General features: G+C 41.8%; 1 protein-coding gene and 1 long non-coding RNA gene across 3 annotated transcripts in view; one reads left to right on the top strand and one right to left on the bottom strand.

Moving 5' to 3' along the window:
• The window catches only part of LOC113903727, a 148,515-nt gene that overhangs the window by 130,852 nt on the left and 491 nt on the right, over positions 1-17,172 (bottom strand). The window lies entirely within an intron of this gene.
• Positions 16,927-17,172, top strand: part of SNAP25 (synaptosome associated protein 25) — an 83,675-nt gene continuing 83,429 nt past the window's right edge. The window contains exon 1 of one of the 2 annotated variants that reach the window (XM_027560311.1): positions 16,927-17,072. The gene's annotated coding sequence lies outside the window, so the exon portion shown is untranslated. The remainder of the gene's footprint in view (positions 17,073-17,172) is intronic. The other variant, XM_027560310.1, reaches the window with a different exon arrangement.

Here is a 17,172-nt window from a genome sequence, read left to right as displayed (position 1 = left end):
AAAAAGTAGCAGTTGACAAAATGAGACATGAGTGGGAACAAGTATTTTGGGTAGTATTTTGGGTAAAGTTAATAGTAAAGGCAAAGGTCCTGAGATGGGAGTGAGTTTGATTGTACAGTGAACAACAATAAGGCCAATATGATTGCAGTGAAGATAAGTGGAGAGAGAACGCTGGGAAAGAAACTTAGAGAGCTAGCCAGGAACCTGATCTTGTGATAGGAACCATCAAACATTTTTGAGAAAGACTTGTCTTGAAAGGTGTCATTGTGGCAGCTATGTGGAGAAATAGGGCCTAGGAGACAAGTTAGGAATTTACTTTTAATAATTCACTGAGAAATAATGGTGGCTTAAACTAAGATAGGATCTATGGAAAGTTGAGAAGTCATTGAATTTTAAAAATGTATCGACAATAGAACATTTGCTTATGGGTTAGATGTACATGTGAAAGAGATGAGTGAAATAAGATTTTTCATCTTCTTTCTGAGAAAGTAGGCGAATGTAGTTGCCATTTATAACACAGGGAACAAAGTGAGAGGAATCATTTTGGAGTTAAAAATCACAAATTCTTCATGCTAGGTTATAAATCCATATTTATTTTTTTATTTAAGTGCATGTGTGGAGTACAACTGGGGTTCAGAGATAAATAGGACTAAACATGTAAATATGAGAGCATTAATAGATAAATGCTACTTGAGGTTCTGTGTGCTGTGTGCTATGTGCTAAGCTGCTTCAGGCGTGTCTGATTCTGTGCGATCCTATGGACTGTAGACCGCCAGTCTCCTCTGTCCATGGGATTCTTCAGACAAGAATACTGGAGTGGGTTGCCATTTCCTTCTGCAAGGGATCTTCCCGACTTGGGGGTCAAACCTGTGTCTCTTAAGAGTCCTGCATTGGCAGGGAGGTGCTTTACCACTAGCGCCACTTGTGAAGAATTGGATAAAATCACCAAGAAATGAGTGTATAGAGAGGAGGAAAGGTCTTGACCTGAGCCCGGAGAGTTGAGAAGATGAAGAAAAGCCAGAGAAGGAGAATACCAAGATGCATCTGAGTATTACTTTAGTGAACAAGACATCTTGTGATATTGTTAATTAAGCACGTAAGTACGCTCTTTTGTCTCAGCAATATTTTTGGAGGTATGTCTCCTTATGCAAGGGCAACAAAAGCAAAAATAAACAAATGGAACTACATTAAACTAAACTATTTTTGCATAGCAAAGGAAACCATCAACAAAACAAAACGGGAGTCTACTGAAAGGGAGAAGATATTTGTATAATATGACATATCTGATAAGGGGTAAATATCCAAAATATATTTTTAAAAAGTAATACAACTCAACATCAAAAAACAAACAATGCAACTAAAAATGGGCAGAGGACTTGAATAAACATGTTTCTAAAGAAGACATAGAGATGACCAACAGGCACATGAAAAAATGTTCAACATCACTAACCATCAGGGAAAAGCAGATCAAAACCACAGAGATATCCTCTCACACCTCTCAAACATAGAATAGTTATTATCAAAAAGACAATAAATAGCAATATTGGCAAAGATGTGGGAAAAAAGGGAACCCTACTTTTCTGTTGATGAAAATGCAAATTGGTAAAGCAACTATGGAAAACAGTATGGCATTTCCTCAAAAAAATAAAAATAAAACTACCATACAACCCATCAATTCCACTCTTGGATATTTTCCTGAATAAAATAAAAGCAATAATTTGAAAAGATATATGCATCCCTATGTTCATAGTAGCATTATTTACAAAAACCAAGATATGGAAGCAACCAAAGTATGTCCATTGATGGATAAATGAATGAAGAAGGTATAATATACACATATATTAATATTTTGTACATATAAACAATAGACTATTACTCAGCCATTTAAAAATAAAATCTTATCATTTGCACCAACATGGCTAGACCTGGAGGGCATTTTGCCATGTGAAATAAATTATAGAAAGACAAATACTGTATGATTTCACTTATATGAGGAATCTAAAAACAAAAGAAATGAACAAACATAATAAAACAGAAACAAATTTATAGATACAGACAACAAACAGGTGGTTGTCAGAAGGAAGTGGGTGAAGGAGATTAAGAGGTACAAAGTTCCAGTTTCAAAATAAATGAGTCATGGGGATTATAATACAAAATAAATGTATAACATGAGGAATACAGTCAATAATATTGTAGTAACTTTGGTGATAGATGGTTATTAGACTTGTCATGATGATCATTGCTTAATGTATAGAAATACTGAATCACTATATTATGTGGTTAGAACTAACATAGTAGTGTGGGTCAATTATACTTTAATTTTTAAAAGGGGGAAGCTGAGAAAAAACAGCTGAATAACTTGTCTAAAGTCACACAGTTGAGAGTAGAGCCAGGGTATAAGCACAGGCCGTTTGGTTTGTGAGTCTCTACTGTGTTGCCTCAAGAAAGCCAGATTTTGGCCACTCTGAGGAAGAAAATGCAAAAGGGGAAGTCTCACAGTGATTAGAGCCATCTGTGTATGAAAAGGCTTGCCTTTCTGAAATGGTAGTGAGTCCTGTACAACCACAGGTGTTCAAGTACAAGTTGGACTACCACTTGGCCAAACTAATCAGAGTCTTACTATTCGAAATGTCATCCATGGATCAGCAGCAATGACACTACTTGGGGGCGTGATAGAATTTCAAGCTCCTCCCCAAGGCCACTGACTACCAAAGCTTAAGAAGCACTCTAGCACAAGATCTTTATGAAGCAGAGTTATAATGCAGGGGTGAGAAGCATGCCTGTATTGTCAACAGGGCAAGTCTCAGCTAAGCCAGTTTCTAGCCATGTCACTTATTTGCCTCAGTTCAGTTTCTACATCTGAAATGGGCCAATAACTGTATTCCCATGGGGTTGCTGTGAGGATTTAATGCACTTATACATGAGAGAGTCAGTTCCTAGGCAGGTTGATAAGAAGTCTGGGGTCCCTGAGGAGGAGAAAGGGTCTGGGACTCTCAAAGCAGAGATAGGGGTCTGGAATTCTCAAGAAGGAGGAAAGAACAAACTTTTTTTTTTTTCCGTCTTTGTCTCTCTACATTCCTTAGTCTTAGTCACATAAAACGTTTTTTTCTTTAAGACCTAAACTGATGATTACACAACAAACAACTCAGTTTAAACACTTTACTAAGGATTGGATTGTATCACAACAGTGTATCCTGCTTGAGGACACTTTCTCCTTTCTGAAAACATTCTGGCTAATCCTGTTAGCTTAAAATGTAAATTATGACAGTGGGTCTCCTAAGATCTTTACAACCTTGAGACATTCTTTCGATTTATTGCAATAACTAATTAAAAATGTATAGAACTCCCTTGCTTAGACTGGTGAGGAGGGCATTCTCCATCTCCCTTCTGATGTCTATGTCAGAAGTTTTCTCTGTCACTTTAAAAAAAACTGTGCTATACAAAAGCTCTTGAGTGATCAAGTCTGGTCCCTGTTCCCAAAGCTAAATCATCTTCTTCGGAGATCATGAATCCGACACTGTTCACCATAAGCTACCATCTTGGGAGCTGTCCAGCATCTTCAGGAGAAGATAAGAACACTAAGGACTCTACCCTCTCTGCTTTCCCAGTATACACGTTTTCTGCTTCTTGTGTGAATGAATGACACGCCCTGTGTGAAGCAAGTGATGAGCCCTGCTCTGCAGTTTCGCAGTGCTTTGTAATGACTGAAGGTAGCCCCAGAAAGGGGAACCTTGTTGGAGGTTTATATCGACCTGCCAATGCCAAGAGACAACCAACATCCCTGCGAGGGGAGCAGCCAGAGATAGGCAAAGCATGTAGAACGAACTTTCCTTTCTCAGTCACCTTTTCCTGGTCTCTTTGACCACTTTGTAATTGCGTGGGGAATTAGAACTACTAACATAATCTGTCGAATCATAGACTTGTGATCCATTCTGTTATTGTGTACTTCTACTTAGACCCCATGGATGGAAGTGCTTAGCCTTGCTAGATAGGCAAACTTTGCTAGAAAGTCACTAGGAGTACATTTGGGGCGTGGTGGAGCTCTAACTCCAGCAGCATGCGTGGGAACTAGACAGAGCTCTAGCTCCAGGAATGTCTCACAGGCTAGAGGTCACTCTCACGGGTGCCTGCCTCAGGGGCCAACAACCTGAAAGTGAGTCTTTATCATGGCTGTGCCTCCTATCTATGTGGAGGACACAGATCCAGAAGTGCAGGACTTGGTCAGATTGGAAGTGAAAAGTGTTTCTTCCTTTGGTAGTGCTAGCTCTTAGCAGACCAGAGGAGGCTCTCTGATGACTTCTATCTCAACTCCCTAAATATTCTTTCTGTGGAATCCGTGGAAATGAACTGAAATGATTGGTCTTAGTAGCTTGAGGACAAAAATCTCTTTTTCCTCGCTGGCCGGCCCTTTCACTGTCACATATACTAATGTGGCACTGACTCACTGCTTCTACTGCAGTCAGGACTGTACTCAGGAATGTGCATAGGCACGTGGAACATGGATGCTTCCCGTAAGAGTCCTAGCTTGGGAAGCATTCCACAAAGCTACTCTGCTCCATCCTGGGTGGCACCAGAGGAAAGGGGGCGAAAATCAGACAAAGTTCTTAATGGTGAGGAAATGGACATCAATCTGGGACGCCATCAGGTATAACCCTGGTGCATCTCCACCCGGCCTCAGTGGCAGAACCAACAGGGATGAGTAAGGCACCTGCATCAGTAAGGGACAGACCAAGTCCAACCAGGGAAGGAAACCTTCAGTGGAGAGTCTTTCTATACCCCCATCTAGAGCAGGGAGGGATGCCTCTGGTGGAAAGAAGCCACAGCTGTGGGTGCTGCTTTTTTCCCTCTTATAGATGGGAGCTAACAGTTCTATAACTACTCTTTTAAAAAGCATTTTAAAAACTGGGATAAGTTTAACCCCCAGAGTTTAAAAAAGACACTCCTGATCTTCTTCTGTGATGCTGAATTGCCAAGTATCTTTTGGAAGATGGGGAACACTAACCTGCTGCTGAAGGGTCTCAATAATACTACTGTTTCACAATTAGATCAATTCTGTAGAAAACAAGGGGAATGGGTAAAAGTGCCATATGTGTTGCTCTATCTCTCTGTGAGACATGCCAGACTTGTGTCCTAAGGGTGCAGATTTGGGTGTGAAACTTTCAGCTCCCTCCTGCCCTCTTACTTTGCCCCTGTAACTGGGATTCCCAACTGAACAGGATGAGAATCAGGGCACCCTTCCAGGAGGGGTTGCCTCAGTCTAGGTAGAAATTCAAAGTCCCAATTGTGGTTGAGACTATTTAGAGGATCCAAAAGGTACATGGAAGGTTTTATAGGACTAAGTTTACTTTATGACGCTACTTGGAGAGATGTAACACATGTCTTGGGACAGACACTGATTCCTGACTCAAAAACTTGAGTTTTGGGGGAAGCTACTACTTTTGGAGATGAATGGTTTGAATGTGAAACAAGCGGAAATAGACCTCCTTCCTACTGGGAGCCAAGCGGTTCCAATAACAGAACGGCTTTGCTGGATGTATTCTTAAAGGACTTAAGCAAACACACACTAAGACTTTACACTATCCTAACTTGGCTGACATAGAACAGGGAGAGAAGGAAACTGCTGGCAAATTCTTAGATAGACTATAGGAGGCTCTCCACAAGTTTACTGACATTGATTTCAAATTTCTCACTCAGTCAGCGCCAGATATCTGCTGTAAGTTACCAAAACAGGTGTTCGGACCAAATCAGTCTTTAGAAAAACTGTTACAGCAGGCTCGGACAATATATTACAGTAGAGAATATGAGGAGGACAAACCAAAGAAAAGGCCCAGGCTCTAGTGATGATTGAGAAAACTGCTAAGAATCAGCCTGAAGAGCAAAATACCCAGAGGGACCCAGGTGAAAAGGGACAGGCCTGTTATTTCGTGGAAAGGAGGGGCACCTCAAGCGAGATTGCCCTCAGGCATCGAAGCCACTCCCAGCCCCATGTCCAGTCTGTAAAGGACCACACTGGAGAAGAGACGGCCATCTGAGGCCTAGGTCCCAGGGCTTGGACTCTCAGGACAATCAGGACTGAAGGTGCTCAGGGGTCCCCACACAAGCCCCTGTTCTAATAAAATCTGAGGAACCCCAGGTGTTAGTAACGGTGGGGGGCCAATCCAGTCAATTTCCTTTTGGACACTGGGGCAACTTTCTCTGTGCTCACTGAAGCCCCTGGCCTGCTTTCCTCCTGATCCACTACTGTAATGGGATTCTCTGTATGAGCCAAGGGTTATTATTTCAGTCATCCTTTAAGCTGCAACTGGGACTCTGTGCTATTTTCTCATGAGTTTCTATTTGTGCTGGAGTTTCCCTCACCCCTTCTGGGGAGAGATATACTGAACAAGGTCTAGGCCTCTGTTTTCATGAATATGGAGCCTGCTCTTTCTTTCCCATTAATTGAACAAAATGTAAATCCTAGAGTGTGGGCTGATGGAAAAACTATCGGTTGAGCATAAAATGCTGTTCCGGTCATCATTAAGCTCAATAACCCTCACCTATTTTCACATCAAAAGCAGTATCCACTAAAGCCTGAGGTTAATGAGTGGGCAAAATATTACTGTACTGACTTCTCATGATGTAAGTGGGATCTTAAACTCTAAAGTTCAGAACAACAATACTCCATCTTTAAAGCTGCTGTAACTCAAGGAGTGTCAAAAGCTCGAGGAATAGAATATCACACTGTTCCTGGGGACCCCAATCTTCAGAAAAAGTTGAAAAGGCTGATGACATTATTAAAAGGCATCTGTATAAGCTAACTCAGGAAACACAAGACAGTTGGTTTAAAGTTTGACCCATAGCTTTAATGAGGGCTCGAACTCCCCCTAAGAAGAAGGGACTGTCTCAATGGCAGACTGTTTTTGTGCACAGATATTGTCATAGATCCTGAAGTCTTAGAATTAATTATGTGACTGAGCTTTCAGCTTATCAACCTCCTCATCAACTGAAGGCTTCCCATGGTGGGTTTCTCCGTTTCAAGAAAAGGACTTTCTTCAACTCTGAGAATACCTTCACCAACAACAATCATATGTGACGCCTCTTCTTGATCTGATGACATCTAACAATCCTAAGATGGAGTGATGTAACTATGGAAATAATGTGATTTTTAATTTTGATTATATTTTAACTTGGTTTAATGACTGTTTTGCCTTACATCTGTAACTGTACATGGGGTTTGTTTCTAACTGTCTGAAGGCTTTTAAGTTACAAATGGTTGTCCAGGATCCTAGAAGTGCCACAATCTCCTCCAACTATTACTTGGGGCTCCTGGATCAGAGGCCCTCAATATGAGGGTTAGGAGAATATGCTGCCTCAACAAATTTAGGGACAATGCCTCTCAACACCAGGAAGTACTTATGGAATGAAAATGATGCCCCTTTCTCTTGGCAACATAATACTCCTAAAAGAAAACAGGAGAATGAGAGAGTCAATTCTTAGGGAGATTGATAAGAAGTCCAGGGTCCCCAAGGAGGAGAAAGGGGTCCAGAGCCCTCAAGAAGGAGAAAAGGCTCTGGAATTCTCAAGGAGGAGGAAAGGACAAACATCTTCTTTTTTATTTTCTCTCTCTCTCTCTCTACATTCCTTAGTCTTACTAACATAAAACATTTCTTTCTTTAAGCCTGGAACTGATGATTACACAACAAACAACTCAGTTTAAACTCTGTACTAAGGATTATATAACAACATCCTGCTTGAGGACAGTTTCTCCTTTCTGAAAACATTCTGGCTAATCCTGTTATCTTAAAATGTAAATTATGACAGTGGGTCTCCTCAGATCTTGACAACCTTGAGACATTCTTTTGATTTATTTAATAACTAATTTAAAAAATATAGAACTCCCTTGTTTAGACTAGTGAGGGGGGCACTCTCCATCCCCCTTCTGATGTCTGTGTAAGAAGCATTCTCTGTCCCCTTTCATACCTTAATAAAGCTCTGCTACACAAAAGCTCTTCAGTGATCAAGCCTGGTCCCTGTTCCCGAAGCTAAATCTTCTTCAGAGATCACAAATCCAACACTGTTCACCTTAAGCTATCATACATGTAAAGCACACATCATAATGCCTAATAGCTAAGTACTCAATAATTGTAAATCACTAATAGAGTTTTGCCAAGAGAACACACTGGTCATAGCAAACACCCTCTTCCAACAACACAAGAGAAGACTCTATACATGGACATCACCAGATGGTCAACACCGAAATCAGATTGATTATATTCTTTGCAGCCAAAGGTGGAGAAGCTCTATACAGCCAGCAAAAACAAGACTGGGAACTGACTGTGGCTCAGATCATGAACTCCTTATTGCCAAATTCAGACTTAAATTGAAGAAAGTAGGGAAAACCACTAGACCATTCAGGTATGACCTAAATCAAATCCCTTATGATTATACAGTGGAAGTGAGAAATAGATTTAAGGGACTAGATCGGATAGAGTGCCTGATGAACTATGGATGGAGGTTCGTGACATTGTACAGGAGACAAGGATCAAGACCATTCCCATAGGAAAGAAATGCAAAAAAGCAAAACGGCTGTCTGGGGAGGCCTTACAAATAGCTGTGAAAAGAAGAGAAGTGAAAATCAAAGGAGAAAAGGAAAGATATAAGCATTGAATGCAGAGTTCCAAAGAATAGCAAGAAGAGATAAGAAAGCCTTCTTCAGCGATCAATGCAAAGAAATAGAGGAAAACAACAGAATGGGAAAGACTAGAGATCTCTTCAAGAAAATTAGAGATACCAAAGGAATATTTCATGCAAAGATGGGCTCGATAAAGGACAGAAATGGTATGGGCCTGACAGAAGCAGAAGATATTAAGAAGAGGGGGCAAGAATACACGGAAGAACTGTACAAAAAAGAGCTTCACGACACAGATAATCACGATGGTGTGATCACTCACCTAGAGCCAGACATCCTGGAATGTGAAGTCAAGTGGGCCTCAGAAAGCATCACTATGAACAAAGCTAGTGGAGGTGATGGAATTCCAGTTGAGCTATTTCAAATCCTGAAAGATGATGCTGTGGAAGTGCTGCACTCAATATGCCAGCAAATGTGGAAAACTCAGCAGTGGCCACAGGACTGGAAAAGGTCAGTTTTCATTCCAATCCCAAAGAAAGGCAATGCCAAAGAATGCTCAAACTACCACACAATTGCACTCATCTCACACACTAGTAAAGTAATGCTCAAAATTCTCCAAGCCAGGCTTCAGTAATACATGAACCATGAACTTCCAGATGTTCAAGCTGGTTTTAGAAAAGGCAGAGGAACCAGAGATCAAATTGCCAACATCCGCTGGATCATAGAAAAAGCAAGAGAGTTCCAGAAAAACATCTATTTCTGCTTTATTGACTATGCCAAAGCCTTTGACTGTGTGGATCACAATCAACTGTGGAAAATTCTGAAAGAGATGGGAATACCAGACCACCTGATCTGCCTCTTGAGAAACCTATATGCAGGTCAGGAAGCAACAGTTAGAACTGGACATGGAACAACAGACTGGTTCCAAATAGGAAAAGGAGTACATCAAGGATGTATATTGTCACCCTGCTTATTTAACTTATATGCAGAGTACATCATAAGAAATGCTGGGCTGGAAGAAGCACAAGCTGGAATCAAGAATGCCGGAAGAAATATCAATAACCTCAGATATGCAGATGACACCAGCCTTATGGCAAAAAGTGAAGAGGAATTAAAAAGCCTCTTGATGAAAGTGAAAGTGGAGAGTGAAAAAGTTGGCTTAAACTCAACATTCAGAAAACTAAGATCATGGCATCTGGTCCCATCACTTCATGGCAAATAGATGGGGAAACAGTGGAAACAGTGTCAGACTTTATTTTTGGGGGGCTCCAAAATCACTGCAGATGGTGAGTGCAGCCATGAAATTAAAAGATGCTTGCTCCTTGGAAGGAAAGTTATGACCACCCTAAATAGCATATTGAAAAGCAGAGACATTACTTTGCCAACAAAGTTCCGTCTAATCAAGGCTATGGTTTTTCCAGTGGTCATGTATGGATGTGAAAGTTGGACTGTGAAGAAAGCTGAGCACCAAAGAATGATGCTTTTGAACTGTGGTGTTGGAGAAGACTCTTGAGAGTCCCTTGGACTGCAAGGAGATCCACCCAGTCCATTCTAAAGGAGATCAGTCCTGGGTGTTCTTTGGAAGGAATGATGCTAAAGGTGAAACTCCAGTACTTTGGCCACCTCATGCGAAGAGTTGACTCATTGGAAAAGACTCTGATGCTGGGAGGGATTGGGGGCAGGAGGAGAGGGGGACAACAGAGGATGAGAAGGCTGGATGGCATCACCGACTCGATGGACGTGAGTTTGAGTGAACTCCGGGAGTTGGTGATGGACAGCGAGGCCTTCGTGCTACATGGGGTCACAGAATCAGACACTACTGAGCGACTGAACTGAACTGAATAGGAATATGCATCAGATGTAATGCTAGACCAGATAAATACCTCCTTTATCCTCTTTAAAGAAAAGAGTTTTATAAAAAGGATTTAAGAGGAAGAGGGTGGGAGAAATCAATTGATGCATAAATATCTTCAGTTTGAAATGCCTTTGATTCTTCAGATGAAAGAGTATTCAGTAAGAAGCTAGGAATATGTTTCTGAAGATCATGAGAGAAGGTGGGACTTGGAATATAAAGTGAAAGTGTTAGTTGTGTCTGACTCTTTGTGACCCCATGAACGGTAGCTCACCAGGTTCCTCTGGCCATGGAATTCTCCAGGCAAGAATACTGGAATTGGTTGCCATCTCCTCTTCCAGGGGATCTTCCCAACCCAGGAATCAAAACAGTGTCCTGCATTGCAGGTGGATCCTTTATCACCTGAGCAATCAGGGAAGCCCATACTTTAGAGAATTGTGGAAATAAAAAGAGATCACATGTGTGACAGTGCTTTACAATTTGTACAAATGTGAACAGTTCAATATTCTTCTCTTTGGCTTAGAGTATTAAAGTTTTCATGATGGAGAGTCAGGACATGTTCCATGGGGATATGGAGCTCCTAGAGGGCTTGTCCAGGGCTCAGGGAAATGTCCAGCTTAACGTGCAGGGCACCACAATTTTACTACTTCAAACCAAACGCTGTGGAGAATGAGCAGTCAACAGAGAAGGTAGAGACAGGAGAGAGTGCATGGTAGAGCACTTTAAGAAATGGAATGAGTTGCACAAACCGTCAAGTGAAGTCAGAGGTTAAAAAGAAGGGCAGTCCACTGGATATGAGCAAGAGGTCACTGATGCTATCTGCTGAGATATTAGAGTGCCTTGCCCAGCCTGGTACCTGTTAGCTAGCAGAACTGCACTGCTGTTCATGGCCAACACTAACAGAATGACCCCAGATAGCCTTGCTCCATCCCAGCCATATCCTGAATTATTCAAACCAATCCATCCCCACCTGATTTTCACTGCCAGAGTCCCTGGCTCTTGGAATCAATTCTTATTGAAGATCTCACATCATCCCCTCAAAAACAGTAGCTGACATTGATATTGATATTCTGTTCTGACTTCTGGCTGACTCTCTCAAATATATTTTGAGTGTTTCTTCTGACCTAATTTTTATTTATGCTCCTTATTAGGTATTGATCTCTGAATTCCCTCCTTGATTGAACTTGGCATTCTTTTATTTGGACTGTATTTCTTCTGCTTATCGAAAGTAATCATCTTGCCAGCCTAGATATTGTCTTGAAATTCAGCCCAACCAAACTTATGGTCAGTGATCCATAGACTCATCCCATTAGCAGCATGCTTGCATGCTAAGTCGCTTCAGTCATGTCCAACTCTTTGTGACACTATGGACTGTAGTCCTCTAGGCTCCTATGTCCGTGGGATTCTCCAGACAAGAATACTAGAGTGGGTTGCCATGCCCTCCTCCAGGGAATCTTCCAAAACCTATGGATAGAACTGGTGTCTCTTAGGTCTCCTGCATTGGCACATGGGTTCTTTACCACTAGTGCCACCTGGAAAGCCCATTAGCAGATGGAACCATAAAGCTGCTAAAGAAATTAGTAATACACAAGTCATAATATGTTGATGTTACCTGAAAAGGGGGGGGTATGGGGGCTAATTTTGTCTGTCAACTTGACTGAGCCACAGGGTACCCAGATATCTGGTCAAACATTTCTCTGAGAGTGTCTTTGGATGAAATTAACATTTAAATCAATAGACTGATGAAGCAGATTGCCCTCCCTAACGTGGTGGGCCTCATCCAATCAGCTAAAGCCCTGAGTAGAACAAAAAGGCTGATTCTCCCCCAAGTAACAGAATTCCTCTTGCCTGGCTTCTTTTAAACTGGGACACTGGCTTTTCCTTGTCTTCAGATTCAAACTGAAACAATGGTTTTCCATGAATCTTGAGCCTGCTGGCTTTTGGTCTAGACCTACACCATCATTGGCTTGGTGTCTTTGATCTCCAGCTTCTTGACTCACCCTGCAGGTCTTGAGACTCATCAACCTCTATCATCATGTGAGCCAAATCCTTATAGTAAATGTCTTTGCCTATATATATATATGTATATATACACACACACATACATATACACATACATATACACACACATACTAGAGAACAAGAAGGGGGAGGGTAGTATGGGGGAGAGAGAATGTATGTCTCTCTCTATATATATTCATTATCTATTGGTTCTGTTTCTCTGAAGAGATACAGATGGAGTAAGTTCAATGGGGCTGGCAGAGTCTGTACTAAAGCACAGTGATTCCAGTCTATACTAAAGCACAAATTCCCACTGTCTCATTTATTAGCTATGGTTAGGTTACTTAATCTCTCTACTCCTCAATTCCCCACTCTGTTTTACTAAAATCCCAATATATTCCAGTGTCAAGCATATAGCAGATAAATGTTGAGTAAATGAATGAACCAATTCAGGTGAAGAAACCAGAGTTGTTAATAGATACATATTTCATTAGCAGCTAATGAAAAAAATCAACCTTTCATATTAAAGCAGAGTTATGTCACTACTTAAAGGAAAAGTTTAAAGTCTCATCAAATTGAGAGATTTACTTTATCATTACTTCACAATTTCCTTTTGAGTTGGTTATAATTTTTGTCCCCATTTTACCTATGAGAGGACCAAGGTACAGAGAGGTTACAGACCTAATAAAACTCTTGAAAGACTTACTAAAGGAATATTGTGATCACTTTCAAATAACCCTTTGAAAGTTTGCTAATTTCAGCTACTATCTTCTCCTTCCTTTTGTCCCTGTCACAGGGTTCTTCCTCCCTGCTTGACCACCTTCATATCTCAGTATAGGAGAGAGTCCTAGGATGCATTCATGTACAAAAGAGACCTTATAATTTTGATGCCTTAAGGACTAGGAGTTTGGAAGCACTCAGCATTTGTCTGGTAAGTACTTCTCTTTCCATCCTACAATGTTGTTCTTAGTAAGGAATGAGGTGTTATTTGAAAATTTGAGGTGCAGTCTTTTTTTTTCCAACACAGCAACCCAGAAACAGAAACCAGTATCTTTTAGTCCTCCGTCTACCTCTCTGCCTCAGAGGTTTCAGGGAACAATGAGTTTAGATTTAGAATATTACGTTTTCCCCAGCTACTATTAAGTCACTGTCTATAAATGGGGCGGGGGTTGGGGTCAGAGCTGGAAAAATGTATGAAGAAAGCGGCAAGTAAGCCACATGGAAAGGAAACCAAGGAATTAAAACGGTTGATCTGTCAAATTGTATATTCTTGTGCACTCACGATATTTTGAAATATTGTTCATGGGTATGATCTTGGAGAAGAGGGTTCTGAGCTGGGCTAGTTCTAAACTACTTGCAAACTGACTTATAACATGTTATAAAAACTTTTTTATAATTATTCTTTGTGAGAGACAGTGAGAATGAAGTCGCTCAGTCGTGTCTGACTCTTTTCGACTCCATGGACTGTAGCCCACCAGGCTCCTCTGTCCATGGAATTTTCCAAGCAAGAGTACTGGAGTGGGTTGCCATTTCCTTCTCCAGGGGATCTTCCCGACCCAGCAATCAAACCAGGTCTCCCACATTGCAGGCAGACATTTAACCATCTGAGCCACCAGGGAAGTTTGTATCTTGTACCTTACCTGGGAGATATAAACTAAATACCTTACATCTGGAGTTACTGCAAACCAGAACACTTTGGCGCATGGTGTACCAGAAAAAGCTTTCAGAGACTAAATTAGCATAGTGTAAATATCCATCCAGCAGAGCAGGTAATTTTCTCATTACTCATCAAATGAGTTCCTAAGCATTCGTTACTCTACATGTTGGATCTTTGTAGAAATAACTCACAGGCAGCTGAATCATTTCAGAGCAAATTTCCTATCACTTTCCTTCTCTGTATGGCTTAGGCCTTTATGGATCCTGAATAACATAAATATGCTGGTTCCCTACTGGCAAGGATGACTGTGGATTTTTTTTTTAAATCAAGCAAGGAGAAAACCCTAGGTGGGGAAATCTCATTATCATATTAAAATGCATTTAGAGATGTCTGGTTTTCCTGAATAGACTTATATTTACCCAATGTCTATGTTTTCCAAATTTATTCTTTTCTCAGAACAAAATGAAGAACATTTCAAATAGCATCATTTTTAACAGAAGCACAAGAGAATGAGAAATGCTGCCTTCACTCAGCATAATCCTGTAGAGCTTGAGGTATTTTCTGTGATGCTTTGAATCAGTCTGACTCTCTTCTATACTGTGTAATTTTTAAAGATATCAATGTGGGGCATCAGCAGTTGAAAATTCAGAATACCAAGCCAGTCCTCCCCTGTGACTGCCACAGAGCTGTCGCCCACAGGATGCGCCTTCATCACTGACGTAGGTACTTTTTCAGTTTTACTATTTTTTAATCTGGAAAATCCCCTACCTCCTCCATTCCTGCACAAAACTTTCTGCCTGAATGACTTTCAGACTGAGGGCCATACACATATTCCGTTTCTTCCCACTGCAGGCTCCCCAACCCCTCAACTTTTATGGGCTAAAAAAAAGTCACATTTAGAGGAAAAAAATTGTGATCATAAAGTGTTTTGCTGTGACATCAGTGCATTTGCCTTCACTTCTCCCAGCCCATTCCAGCTTGCTCTAGAATGAAGGTGACAGTTGTAACTAGGAGTTTCATTGTCAAGTATCTGAGGACCAGGCAGATTCTCTTCTTCTTAACTGTATAAGAATCTTAAATGTTTAATGAAGTAAACACATTTCAGCAACACGTCCTGTTTTCAGAATCCAGCTTTAATAAAAACCCAAACACTATTTGTTAATTATTACTGAAAACATTAATATTTCAAAATACCCTTTGGTCAAGAAGTCTTTAAAGAGACAATAACATCCACTTATTTCAATTAAAGGTATTGCTTATTGAATTCTTACAGTTCTATTCGGTATAAATGTTCCCTTTACAACTCTGCTTCTCTTCTTTGTTTCTGGGATTCATTCTCTCTCTCGCTCTCCTTGTGCATTAAAAACCTAAGCTGGCTCTCATGCCTCAGAGCCGGGTTGTGTGTTGCGGGGGCTGGGGGTGTAAGTTATACGTTGTCCCCCATCCAACCCCCAGACAAGGATTTTCCATCACCTAAAAGGGGCCATCAAATTTTAACACTGCGAGGCACGACTTCTAATCTCATTCTTCCCGGAAAAGTACAAACAGTTCCTCAACCGAGGTCCCCCCTCCCACGCGCTCCCCAGCTTGCCCTCCCCGCGGAGAGTCCCGCAACAGCCTCCCCAACACCTATGAATCATCCGAGAGGCTGCCACCGCGGGACTATTTGCATATGCGCCCTCCACCGCCCCTCCCCTTCTTGGCGCCTAAAGCACACAACAAAGGACAACATTATTGCTTTATGATTATTCTTTTTAATCTCTCCTATGACCAGCACTACTAGCTTCTCTCGCCCACCTCTTGTTTTGAGCATCGGAAGGTCAGCCTCGTCTGGTACCCAGGGTTTGCGCAACTGAATGAACCAGCAGAATTTTGTAGCGTCCCAGCATCCTTGAACCTGTAGCTGTTCACATACTACCGGCTCCCCAGAAGCTTAGTCAATCCTATAAGGAATGTACAGCGCCTCTGTGGACTCTTCCTAAGAAGTTCAACATAAAACCCTAGGCTCCGATTGCAAATTCAACCCCAAACAGCGTCATCTATTTTGCCCTCCTCAAACAACTCTCAACTCCAAGCCTTGAACTCAGCATACCCACGCTGGTTGGGTTAACTACCTACTATTCCCTACCCTTTCCCCCAACTCCTTTGAAATCCCTGTGATGATTGCTCTGACGTACTTTAAAATAACGTGTACTAGTCTCTCTCCACAACTGACCACATTAATGCGAACTCCAAGCCCTCGATGCTACTTTGATAAAATGAAGAAATCACTCATAAAAATAGCAACCCACCAGACCATATATGGAGCTGGTGGGGGTTGACAGGGATGCCCCTTCGGACCAGCTTTTTTACAAAAAGCAAATTGCAGCTGAAATCCCCCACCCTCTTACTCCTCCTCTGCCTTCCCCTTCCGTTTCATGACTCAACCAAAGACTCAACTCAGCAGGGGAAATTTTTTGTATATATATAATCGCATATAGTCCAGGTATATGACACATATACATACGGACACACACCTATACAAACAAAACAATATCAGAAGACCAGTCGCAAGATAAATGAATTTGCCTGTGCCTGGGTGTTAAAGTGGAATCATAAGAATAGTCCCGTTCGGGTGTTTATAAAAAACTAAAATACAAAGCTTTGCAGTAAAGCGAGCTGGGAGCTGAGTCAAGCGCTCAGTACCTCGCGGCTCCTCCCCTCCCACCCCCGCCCGCGTCCTCCCCCCGCCCTCCCCTCAACACACTTCCTCCCCGCCCCTCCAGGAGATGGCTATTAAAAGCTGCTGACGTCAAAAGGGACGGCCATCTTTGATGAGGGCAGAGCTCACGTTGCATTGAAGACAAAACCTCGGGGAGGTCAGGTGCTGTCTTTCCTTCCCTCCCTGCTCCGCGGCTCCTCCACACTTGGAACCTGCAGGGGCCGGGCGAACACCACCCTCTGGAGAAGCCAAGGTAAGGAGACCCCCTCCCCAGGTCGTGGTTCTGGCACTGGCTGGCTGCATACCCATAAGGGACCACAGCTGGGCAGACCAAGTGAGCTTGGGTAAATACA

The sequence above is a fragment of the Bos indicus x Bos taurus genome, chromosome 13 (genome assembly GCF_003369695.1).
Source record: "Bos indicus x Bos taurus breed Angus x Brahman F1 hybrid chromosome 13, Bos_hybrid_MaternalHap_v2.0, whole genome shotgun sequence".
Taxonomy (NCBI): domain Eukaryota; kingdom Metazoa; phylum Chordata; class Mammalia; order Artiodactyla; family Bovidae; genus Bos; species Bos indicus x Bos taurus.
The sequence above is the reverse complement of the archived record's forward strand: the minus strand, read 5'-3'. Positions and strand labels throughout refer to the sequence as shown.